The following is an 11,207-nucleotide window of genomic DNA, read 5'->3' as shown; positions in this document are numbered from 1 at the left end:
AACGCTTCGCTTCTTAAAAAAAATAATTTCCTTCGACGAAATATAGTATTATTACCACTAGAGTTTAGTCTATTATTCGCCAAGACTAATTAATAGTCTAGCTATTATTACTATTATATATGCGTTAAACAATACTTATATAACCCATAATAATAGCCCAAGTACTTATTATAAGTTCGTAATAACGTTACTATAATTAAATAAGAGTTATATTAAAAATAGCGTAGGCGTAGCTCACTTACAGCGGGTTTTATAGAAAACCAAGCTTTGCTTGGAGCAGCGTTCCCGAGCCGAAAAGCTATTCTTCTTGGAGCCGTCGATCACTCCGGGTCTTCCACCTCATGCTAGGGAGGTTCCCTAGGCTTTTCAGGGGAGTTTTGGGGGCTAGAGAGAGGTTCTAGAGAGAGAGAGAGTAAAGAGAAGAAAGAATGGGAAAGGTGTGAAGAAAATGAAGGTGGGAGAGGTTTTATTTATAGGGTGAAAATGGCTGAACTTGGTACCACATGTGTAACATCCCAAGTTCAGGAGTGCAAGTTCAGGGTTCAAAGTGAAAATGTATAAGGGCAACTCGGCGGCTGGACTCGGCGAGTTGGTGCTGGGTGAAGAAAACCCTAATCTTCGGGGTTTGCCCCCTATTTAAAGGATGTTATGCCTTCTCTTCAGCCTCTATTTACCTTGAGAGTTCCAGAGAAAACCCTAATCGTGAGAAACTCCATTATTGAGAGGATTGAAGCTTGGAAGAAGGAATTTGTGAAGAGAAGTTGGAGGAATTCGAGGATAGCACCAAGAGGGCTTGTGGATCTGAAGTCTACATCAGTTTAGGCTCATCTTTGGGGTAAGAATCCTCTGTCTTGAACCATTTTTCCCTTATTGTCATCCATGGTGGTTGTTTTGGGGTTTTTGGAGGATTTCATGAGTCATTTCGGGATTTGAAGATGGATTTAAGGATGCTACCTCAGATCTGGAGTAGTGATGATCCAAAATCGCATAAAGTCCCTGTTGATAAGTGATTGGTGAAGCTATATTGTCCCAAACCCCAACCCTAAAGTGTAAAATGCCTAGACGTGCCGAGGCTCGGAGAGTGGACCAGGCCGACTGAAGGCCCGGTGCGGGCGGACCAGTCATACTGTAGACTCAGAGAGTGGACCAGGTGGATTGAAGGCCCGGTGCAGGCGGACCAATCACACTGCAGACTCGATGTATGTGGCTAGATTCGGAGAGTGGACTAGGTAGATTGAAGGCCAGGTGCGGTCGGACCAATCACACTGCAGACTCGAGGTATATGGCTAGACTCGGAGGGTGGACCAGGTGGATTGTTGGCCGGTGCGGCGGACCAGTCACACAGTAGACCCGAAGTGCATGGCTGTTCTGTGATCGGATATGATATGGCATGTTATGCGTGTATGGTATATGTGGTTGGTATTTTAGGGATATCTCACTAAGCTTTCGGGCTTACAGTTGTGGTTTTATGTTTTTCAGGTTCTTCAGGAGACTGTGGCAAGGCAAAGGCGTGATCGTACCGCTCCTCATGTTTATGTTGTGATGTAATTCTGGGAATACTTTAATTTAACTGTATTGAAAACCTTTTTGTAATAATTTAATGAAATTGGGTTGTTTTTGAAAAGTTTAAATTGGTTGGAATTTTTGGGTCGTTACAAGTTGGTATCAGAGCCTTGGTTTGAGTGAATTGGAGGAACACTCGTGTGACTCCAGTCTCAAATCAAGGAGAGTTTTCAAAAGAGAATTTAAAATGGTTTTCAAAATGAGTAAAGGAGGACACGGATGTACGATCAGCCGGAGCCAGTAAGTAACCCCAAAATACCATACATGATATTTGTTTTTGAGCTTTGATAGAACAGCATGCTAGTGCTAGGCTAGGGATCTTCAGGATTTCATGATAGTGTTGCCTGATTTTTGATGCCTGTTAGCCTAGGGTTTCCTTGTGGGAGATTTCCAGTGTTCCTCTAGTAGCGAGGGTTGAGCGTTTGTTATGCATGTTTTCACTAGGGTGTTGTGGTAGTACTTCATACAAATATGGGTAGGTGTGGAAGGTAGTATGGGCCCGTACTACTGAAAGCACAGGACCCATACGCGAATCAGGGAAACCATGACCTCTAGGGTTGGGTTGAGAGTTGGTTCCCGGGTTAGTGGGAAGTGTCTGAGATTTTGTGGTGTTTTTCAGTATGGAGATTCCGTGGCATGCTGGGAGTGGATCCGGGTCAGGATCGGGAGCAGGAGAGGGAGTTCCGGGCGGGTCATTGCCGCCCGAGGTTATTGGTCAGATGAGCACATGCGAGTTGGATGCGAGGATTCGTGAGATCCTGCGTGATGAGATTGTTGCGTTTTTCCGGGCTGAGTTATCGGAACTGTTTGGGTCGATCAAGACCGCCATGGTTGAGTATTTTGATGAGCGCTATGCAGCTCTCACAGAGACGGCTGTCGCGGCGGCTACAATGGCTGTAGCAGCGGCAGGGGGAGGAGCTGGTCTGGGTTTTCAGTATCGGGACTTCAATAATACAAGCCTCCCACCTTTGATGGAGTTTACGACCCGATTGTTGCTATGAGATGGTTATCGGACGTGGAGGGGTGTTTCTTCACGTGTTCATGCCCTGCTGATCAGAGGGCGAGGTGTGCTCTGAACCTGTTGAGGCTCGGGGCGAAGGATTGGTGGAGATTGACCAGGGGGTCATATTCGGATGCGCAGAGGGTTGCGGTTTCATGGGATCAGTTTAGAGATATGTTCAGCACTCGTTATGTTCCGCAAGTTGAGAGAGAAAGATTGGCTCAGGAGTTCCTTGAGCTGAAGCAGGGTTCGGAGTCGGTGACTGAGATCACCAGGATGTTCACTGAGAGGGCGATGTTCTGCCCTGAGTTTGCTTCGGAGCAGGCTCAGATGTCTCGATATCTGAGCATGCTCAAGAGGGATATCAGACAGTTTGTGTTTACGCAGAGGTGCGACACTTTGTTGGAGTTGCAGGAGGCCTCCAGGCGGCGTGAGTTAGAGATTGAGTTGCAGTTTCGTGAGCTGAGGCAGGCTCCGGTGCAGTCGCAGCCGGCGCCAGAACGGTCCAAGACTATTGATTCTAGAATGGGTGATCTGAGTAGCCACACTTGTGGGAAGTGTGGGAGGAGTCACACCGGAGTTTGTAGGTCCGGTGGTGCATGCCGCAAGTGCGCAAAGGAGGGGCACTACGCGAGGGATTGTCGGCAGTCAGCGCCAGTTCGGGATTTGAGGATTTGTTATCATTGTCATCAGGTTGGACACTTGAGGGTCAACTGTCCGCAGCTTGTTGCAGGACCGGTGCAGGCTCCAGCACCGGCCACTTTGAGGATCACGGGTGGAGGTCAGGTTGGAGCGGAGCCCCCAAGGGCTCAGGGTCGTGCTTTTCAGCTTACAGCAGAGGAGGTCAGAGCAGTGCCGGATGCAGCTTTGGGTATGTTTCTTTCTTGATGTCTTGTTATCTTTTGTTTATTGTGGAGCATTGTTAATCTGCTAGTTTCATTTCGTGGTTTTGATGTGGTATTCGTTTTTCTTTGAGGGTTATGGTTTGGTTATGGGTTAGTGTTTGGAATTTCGTTGGTTATCATTCATGAGGGTTATTAGTGGAAATCTGGCGTTGGTCTGAATGCCGGGTAGCATCTGCAGTGTGAGGAGTGGTTAGCTAAAGATTGAGTTTCTTTCGAGCAGGATGATCAGTGTGGAAATGTGATTTTTGTAAAAGTTGCTAGTGATAGTGGGAATTAGTCTACGTGTAAGTGTTGGTTTTGTGCAGGGTTGTTTTGGGAGGTCGGTGATAGCGACCGGTGATTGATAGTCAGTGCTATAAGTGGGGGAGGATTGGAAAATTCTCCGGAAGATCGATGAGCATGTAAGGTTGTTTAGCTGTATGGGATTCAGTAGTGTTCTGTCACCCAAGAGCATAGGCTGGTATGAGTAAATGGCAGGCGTGCGGGGTGAGATACAGACCTAGGGTACCTGATTAGGGAGGGCCTGGGATCAGGCCGGGTTTGAGCTTGTGTGATGGAGATAGAGTTTGGAACGGCCTAGAGGGCTAGAACAGTACGCATGGGAAGGTTTCCCGGAGAGATAACTCAGAATAATGAATGTTGGTTGAGCGGTCTGGATAGACTGAAGGCCGGTAGACGTACCAGTCAGGCCGAAGGCTCGGAGAGCGGTCCAGCCAGACTGAAGGCACTGCAGGGCGGTCCAGATTGGCTGAAGGTCCTGAGAGTGGTCCAGATTGACTGAAGGCCTGGTAAGGCAGTCCGGCCATGCTGAAGACTCTGCAGGTACCGTTAGACTGGTTCGAGGAAAGGGATTTTGTTTGTTGCGATGTGTTAGCATTAGAGGGTCTGGCCCCGGGTATTGATTTTGATTAGTGGAATTGGTGCATGGACTCGAGAGTCCTTGCGAGCAGATTCAGAGCATGTGTGTTGCATGGATAGCGGTTACGCTATAAAGGAGTGATGTAGCGCTGAGCGAGCACCTTGGCACTTGTCGCGGTGACAAGGCGGCCAAGTGGATTTCCTTGGTAGGGAAAGAGAGAGGAATGTAGCTCCAAGAGGGAGTGTAAATTCACGGAAGTGAAAGCGGCAGTGCAGAGTTGTGATTGGAGTGATCCAATTAGGGTCTTTGAGCAGCATGATTACGGCAGTGGTATAGAATCACATCCGGATGGGATGTCTGCTGAGGTTGCGGAAGGATTTCCGTGAGGGTAGAGCCAAGAGGCTCGGAAAGGATGCTGGGAGGGAGTCTTGGATTTCCAGTTTGATTCTGATCAAGGAATTGTGTATGTAGTGGTGATTCTTCCTGGGGGGATGTTTAGAGGTGTCGTTAATGTGGCGGGTTTTCCCATTCCGAGGTTACTAGAGCTAGTTCAGCATGTGCATGTGATTGCTAGAGGAGAACTCATGGGAGTTGCTTTGAGGCTGAAGAATGTGTCATTCTGTCAGCATGGAGTGGATAGAGTTGGACTCGGATCGGGAACCCGGTGGTTCAGGGTTATATCTAGCTCATATGGGTTGAGTGATTGTTGTGATTCGGAGCAGTGTTGCATTATGGGTAGTACTCGGTTGATAAGTGGGGTTATCAGAGGCCGAAGCCGGTGGTCGGCTTGAAGCGGTGGTCGGAACACCGCGGGAAGGAAAAGTGAGTTTCGGGTCTATGATTGTGCTTTGAGGAACCTGGTTTGGTTAATGCCAGGTGGTGCGTTGCGGGAGTATTTCTGGAGTTGAGTTGTCGCAGGTTTCGAGGACGAAGCCTAATTTAAGTGGGGGAGAATTGTAACATCCCGAGTTCAGGAGTGCAAGTTCAGGGTTCAAATTGAAAATGTATAAGGGCAACTCGGCTAGTCCATGGGTGGATTCAGCGAGTAGAGTCGCAACTCTGGTCGTGTGTTAAGTGGCCAACTCGGCGAGTTGGTGTTGGGTAAAGAAAACCCTAATCTTCGGGGTTTGCCACCTATTTAAAGGATGTTATGCCTTCTCTTTAGCCTCTATTTACCTTGAGAGTTCCAGAGAAAACCCTAATCGTGAGAAACTCCATTATTGAGAGGATTGAAGCTTGGAAGAAGGAATTTGTGAAGAGAAGTTGGAGGAATTCGAGGATAGCACCAAGAGGGCTTGTGGATCTGAAGTCTACATTAGTTTAGGCTCATCTTTGGGGTAAGAATCCTCTGTCTTGAACCATTTTTCCCTTATTGTCATCCATGGTGTTGTTTTGGGGTTTTTGGAGGATTTCATGAGTCATTTCGGGATTTGAAGATGGATTTAAGGATGCTACCTCAGATCTGGAGTAGTGATGATCCAAAATCGCATAAAGTCCCTATTGATAAGTGATTGGTGAAGCTATATTGTCCCAAACCCCAACCCTAAAGTGTAAAATGCCTAGATCTACTTGGATTCACGTAAAGTTTGCCACTTTACGTGATGGATAGCTTAAGGAAGGATAGATCTATGGTTTAGAACATCTACATGGCTTGGAAAGCCTCTGTATGGATTCAGATCTGGTAGTACTCGGCGAGTGACAAAGGTGTACATGACGAGTTGCTTGAAGGTGGTCTGGAACTCGGCGAGTTGGAAGAACAACTCGGCAAGTAGGTTGAAGATAGCCTTGGACTCGGCGAGTCTGTTCTTGGACTCGGCGAGTCTGGTCGTAAGGTCCTATCCTTTTCTTCTGGTTGAGCTGTGAATCAGTGAGTCAAGGGATGACTCGGTGAGTCGAGTGTGAAAGGACTCAGAGTTGTTGGACTTGTCGAGTCTCGGGGTGACTCGGCGAGTTGAGTCGCGGATTGGGGAAAGTTCTGAGCATGGGGACTCGGCGAGTCATCAGGTTGACTCGGCGAGTAGAGTCAGTCAGGGGTTGACTTTGAATTTGACCAAGGGTTGTCCAGTTGACTTCTAGGGGCATTTTGGTAATTGTTGGATATTGTTTTGAGTTCAGTGTTTTGGTGGTTAGCCAGTGATGGAGATCGTATCAGTGATCGGAGCAGCTTGGGTTATCTGTTCAGTTGGCAGTTTCGAGGTGAGTTATCCTCACTATATCAACAGGGTCTAAGGCACCAAGGTCAGCCCTTTATCGGATTGAGATCCGAGTATTTGTTGTTATGATATTGCTTTGATATGTTGCATCCTGGTAGCTAGGGTGGTATATGTTAGAGACCTGGCTGAGGTCGGTATCCTGAGATGTAGGGTGATGCTATGCTAGTGACCGGTTAGGTCGGTATCCTATTTAGGATGATGATATATTATGTGATCTGTTTGATTGGTTTGTTGACTGTGAATTTTTATATGATTGTATGTTTATGTGCACATGGTTGTTGGACTAGAGTTGGGTTGAGGTGGGTCCTGCTTTGTGCTGTAGGCCAAGATACCTAGGGCGGACCGGTTGTCCCGAAGGCCCAGCGAGCGGTCCGGATAGGCTGTAGGCCCCAAGAGGGCGGACCAGACGTGCCGAGGCTCGAAGAGTGGACTAGGCCGACTGAAGGCCCGGTGCGGGCATACCAGTCATACTGTAGACTCAGAGAGTGGACCAGGTGGATTGAAGGTCCGGTGCGGGCGGACTAATCACACTGCAGACTCGATGTATGTGGCTAGATTCGGAGAGTGGACCAGGTAGATTGAAGGCTAGGTGCGGTCGGACCAATCACACTACAGACTCGAGGTATATGGCTAGACTCGGAGGGTGGACTAGGTGGACTGTTGGCCGGTGCGGCGGACCAGTCACACAGTAGACCCGAAGTGCATGGTTGTTCTGTGATCGGATATGATATGGCATGTTATGCGTGTATGGTATATGTGGTTGGTATTTTGGGGATATCTCACTAAGCTTTCGGGCTTACAGTTGTGGTTTTATGTTTTTCAGGTTCTTCAGGAGACCGTGGCAAGGCAAAGACATGATCGTACCACTCCTCATGTTTATGTTGTCATGTGATTCTGGGAATACTTTAATTTAACTGTATTGAAAACCTTTTTGTAATAATTTAATGAAATCGGGTTGTTTTTGAAAAGTTTAAATTGGTTGGAATTTTTCGGTCGTTACAACATGTCACCATCTAGTGGCAAGACTTGGGGAGAAAGCAATGGCCAAGATTGTGCCACATCACCAATTTCCGCACAACACACTTCCGAATTCTAAAATCCGTAACTTTCACATATGACTTCCATTTTTGATTTTATTTATATCCACGCGTAGGTAAAAATAAGATCTACAACTTTCATTTTGACTCCGTCGGCTAATTCTCAACCGATCTTAAATTTAATAGTACGAGGAGATTATACTGTTAAATGTCCGCATAAAATTCATAACTTCTACATATAGACTCTGTTTTTGTTTGTATTTTTACTGTTGAGTTCCTATTAATGAGGTATTCAATTCTCATTTAGGGCGCGTAGGCGAAAAACCGCTCGATCTAAAATTCAAGTTTCAGGCTGTGCACTACTAAGCCAAATCTTAGAAAATTCATAACTTCCTCATACAAAGTCAGATTTGGGCGTTCTTTTTTTTGTATGTTCTCAGTTTAACGTATACTACAACTATTGTTTAGATTTCTAAGGCTAATAAGTCCTCCATCGTAAATTCACTGTTTACGTCTCCCGGTGTCGTGTCGGTTTTGCCGTAAAGCTTCGATGGACCATAACTTCTTCGTTATAACTCGGATTTCGGCGTTCTTATATGTACGAAACCCTTAAGACGACTTCTACAACTCTGTTAAGATTATTTATTCTAAATAATATATTGTCGAAAAGTCGTTTTCGACCCCTATTATCTCTAAATTGACTAGCCCGGATCTACGGGCGATACAATTTGGAACTTTACTTTCCATTGTTACCTTTACCTCTATTTGATGTTCTTCCTCTACCTGTGAACAAAACGAAACTGGAAACTTCTTCTCCAACTAAAATCCTCATTTTTTGTTCCTTGGACATCAAAGAATCCTTTACATCATTCATAATGATCATTATCCTACCATATAATATGGTATGAGGGAAACTCTCATAAAAACTCAGCAGTGAACATAAGAGGATAAGAGCATGATCTTCATATTTAGTATTTACATTCACTTGGGTAATTTCTGACATCCTAGGAGTATACAAACGTTGCTTCTGATACAACTTGTTTTTCATATAATTGTTATAATTGTTATGATGCAATTGTGGCACATCAAGATCACCATGGCTCATTAACCATCATTATGGCATATCATCTAATAATCCTTGAGCATCTTCAACTTAGAGCATCCTTGGACAGTCTTGAGCATAATAGAAAACATCATAACATAAGTGGCTCATCAGGGGATACAATGTCTCCTCCTTTTCCTTGCTCCGCAATCTATAGAGACGTTGACCTCTTTGACCTTGGCGTCCTACAGGGCGTCATAAACGCCTTATCCGAGTCCTTCGTCTTCTGGGCACGTTTTGGTGATGAAAATTGTAGTATCAGTAAATCCACAAAACATGAAAGTTGTGGGAAATTGTCTCTAATTTCCGAAGTTTCTTGAGTCAGTTCAATCAGAGCTCTAGATATTGAGACATGACCAAAACATCGAAGAGTGGTCAATTTCACCAACAACATTTTTCTTAGTTAATTTGGCGATTCGTTTCCCATGTTTGTTAGCTTTCTTTTGCTCATTCCTTCTTGCAGGTTCCACCCACTTTTAGATTATATGATTACCTATACATAATGTTCAACATTCCATAAAATCAGTGCCATTCTTGGGTATTCACACATCAATTCTTAATACAATTTATTGTGCTATTAATATAGAATGATGAGGCACCAACGCCTGAACCAGATCCGGAATCTCCTCCTCGAGTGGTCAACATGATAAACATTGACTAAAAAAAACATACAAACTATCAGCAAAATATCGAGGAAACTTCCTCTCTATACGACCCTTAGAAGTTCCAAAACCGTTCTTGTCTCAAATACAGATCATGTGCGTTCAGTAGTACGGGCCCAATACTACCTTCCACACCTATATGTACTTTCCTCAAGAACCATCCCGAACCCTCTAATTTGCCACCCTAAATCTATACAAACCATCCCTATGCTAAACAACATACATATCCTATTATTACATGTCCTAGGCTCTCCTAGGAATTCTCAACTCAACTACCCTATAATACCGAGAACCTCAATCAAGACTGTTGGTTACCTTATACATGCAAGTTGTATAAAAAATTAGATCACATGGACTGTCGAATAATGACTCTACCCTAAATCCACAACCAAACAAGGAATAGGAAATGAGGCTAAACTGATCATTCTAAGGCTATATGAACCTAATCGTATAGAGCTTTTAAAACATACACTTAACAAATAACTGAGTCAATGTCAATTTCAAGTAACACATAAAAACCAATCGTCCTAGGTAATAAAGCATCACACAAATATATAAATTGTATCATATGATTCTTGAAGGTATCCTTAGCCCTATTCTAGAACGCAATTCAGATATCATGCATACTAATCATAACAATTGGGTATCGATATTTTAGGAACCACTTACTTGAGCTCGACTGATTACACGCATTGCACCCCCTTTTACTTGGTGAAAATCTTTTTAGAATTTAACACTTATTTTTGAAAAGATTATTGTTTCCTCAGTTTGAGTTCTGACAAACCCGAGAGTGTGCCCGAATCCATCAAAACAAGGCTTTGATACCAACTTGTAACATCCTGAAAACAATGATATTTTTTTTTCGTTTTTAAAATCCAATAGTTTCATCCAATCAAATATCTCTAAGTCAATCACAAAATACAATGTCAAAACATCAAAGTACAAATGTCCAATATAATGCGGAAATCATGAGGGGATGGTGTGCGATCACGTCGGGCCCTTACCTTTCATACCGGAAGTACCTGAAACCATACACATAACTATAAGAACAAAGTTTAGTGAGCTTCCCCAAAATACCACATGCAACATACACACACAGACCCAACACAACTACGTGCTGTTATATATATATATATATATATATATATATATATATATATATATATATATATATATATATATATATATATATATATATATATATATAACAACACGTAGCTGTGTTGGGTTCGTATCAACCCCCGAGTCCGTATTTACCCATGTAATAGCTAGTAGATCTGTTAGGTCCATATCAGCCCTAAGTCCATAATGATTATGAGTCCAAATTGGCTCAATGCATATATCATACAATCTTATCATTGATAGTCAAATAGCCATATACTTCCTACACTTACAAATCAGTGGGCCGACATATGTACCTTCGACCCACTAGTGTAGTGAGAAGACTTACCTCTAACTTAAGATAACTAAATCGGACACATGAGCTGTTACTATCACGACTCCTAACATTAATCAAAACTCAAAGATAGCCCTAATTAATAGTTACGATTTTAACCCATAATACATGGTCCAAATCATATATAATCTTACCTAGGACAAAATACCATTGTTCCCTTCCCATGCATGACACAAAATACAAGGCCAAAAAGCCCTAACGACTCAAGTGGGTTTTCAGGGAGTACGCTCTGCATATAACTTATTACGCCAAGCGTACAATTTTTGACTCAGAAGGATTATGACGCAGCAACCCAATACGCTCAGTGTACTCAAGGTTACACCTAGCGTACCCATCAGAAGTATAGAACCTCTATTAAGGTCTTAATGCTTTAATACTTAATGTTCAAACTTCATATATAATCCTATTGA

This window comes from Lactuca serriola, chromosome 8, assembly GCF_051521515.1.
Source record: "Lactuca serriola cultivar US96UC23 chromosome 8, Lser_US96UC23_V15, whole genome shotgun sequence".
NCBI classification, from domain to species: domain Eukaryota; kingdom Viridiplantae; phylum Streptophyta; class Magnoliopsida; order Asterales; family Asteraceae; genus Lactuca; species Lactuca serriola.
The sequence above is the reverse complement of the archived record's forward strand: the minus strand, read 5'-3'. Positions refer to the sequence as shown.